Source organism: Elephantulus edwardii, unplaced genomic scaffold, assembly GCF_000299155.1.
Source record: "Elephantulus edwardii isolate Elephantulus edwardi_28Jun2011 unplaced genomic scaffold, EleEdw1.0 scaffold00129, whole genome shotgun sequence".
Taxonomy (NCBI): Eukaryota; Metazoa; Chordata; class Mammalia; order Macroscelidea; family Macroscelididae; genus Elephantulus; species Elephantulus edwardii.
The window spans coordinates 5,890,787-5,892,303 of record NW_006399879.1 but is presented as its reverse complement, the minus strand read 5'-3'; positions in this window follow the sequence as shown (position 1 = coordinate 5,892,303).

The following is a 1,517-nucleotide window of genomic DNA, read 5'->3' as shown; positions in this document are numbered from 1 at the left end:
CAGACTTTCCCATCGCGATATGCTTTTTGATTTCCTGACTGCTGGTGCCAAGAGTGTTGACTGTGGAGCCGAGCAAACTGAAGCTGTGAGTGTCTATATATGATCGAAAATACAATTATTTGTAAACTTTCATTTTAAAAAGTGTGTGTGTGTGTGTGTGTGTGTGTATATCTCCATATAGTATTAAAAAATATATTATTTTTTTTTACCATGTTTGTGCAACCATCACTTCTATGCATTTCTCAACATTTTACCTCAATACAAATGCAAGGAACTCTGGGGAAACAGTGGTTAACAGGTGGCTGTTGACAGAAAGGTCTGCAGTGTAAGCCTCTCAGCCTCTTCACAGGATAAAGATGTGGCAATCTCCTGTGATGAGTGTTGTTGTTGTATGTCTTCAAGTCAGACCCTCCAGCACATTTTCAGAGGCAGCAAATCACGTGGGGAGAGAATGCCAATCTTTCTCCCAAGAAGCAGCTGGTGGATTTGAACTGCGTGCTATGTCACTATAAATCAGAAAAGATTCATAGCAGAATTCATCAAATAAATTTGGGCTTGATCAGAAACAAAAATCAGAAGAGATTCAACAGCAATGTTGTTGTTGTTGATTGCCTTCAAGTCCAGCACGACTCACAGCGACTCTATGAACAAAAGGCCTGAAGCCCCTCTACAACTACTGACATTTATCAAAGTTCACAGAGTTTCTGGAGGTTATTTTGGAAGTGGATGCATAGTGACCCTATGTACAGCACCTCTGAACCCTTCCCTGTTCTGAGCCAGTCTCACTTAACTCCGACACACCAAACCCCATTGCCCCAGTTACTGTATCAGTTCATCTCATCCGGGAATTTCCCTCTCCTGTGCTGTCCTTCCACCCGTCCGATCATTATGTCCTTCTCCAAGGACCAATCTCTCCTGGCCACGTGCCCAAAGTAAATGAGGAGGAGCTTCAAAATCTTAGACTCCAAGAAAAGACTTGGCTTCACCCTCTCTCCAAGACAGACCTATTTGTTTTCTTGGCAGTCCATGGTAGTTCAAGACTCTTCTCAGCACCACAACTCGAAGGCATCTATTCTTCCGTCATCCTTAGTCACTGACTTAATTTTCTTTTAAATAGAAAATCTCTATCCTTTAAGTAACTATTCCTCATTTCTCCCTCCTCCAAACCCTAATCCACTGTTATCAAGTTAATAACAACTTGTAGTGACCCCACAGAGGACAAACTGGAACTCGAGTTCACAAGGCTGCAACTCTTTTTTCTTATTTTTTTTCTTTTTATTGTGATTTTAATAAAAGTTACAGAAAAGTTGAAATTTCATTCCCTGTTGCACAATTCCCTTCCTTCCGCCATCACCTCCACACTCCCACACCCCGCCCTCTGTCCACTCTGCAATACATCTCTTACTCTGGACTACTGTCATACAAGTAATGTCTCATCATATATTCCTTTTAAACAGTACTTCCTTCATCTGTTCCAATGAAGTGTTAAAGCATTACATTCTTTTGTGTGTGTGTGT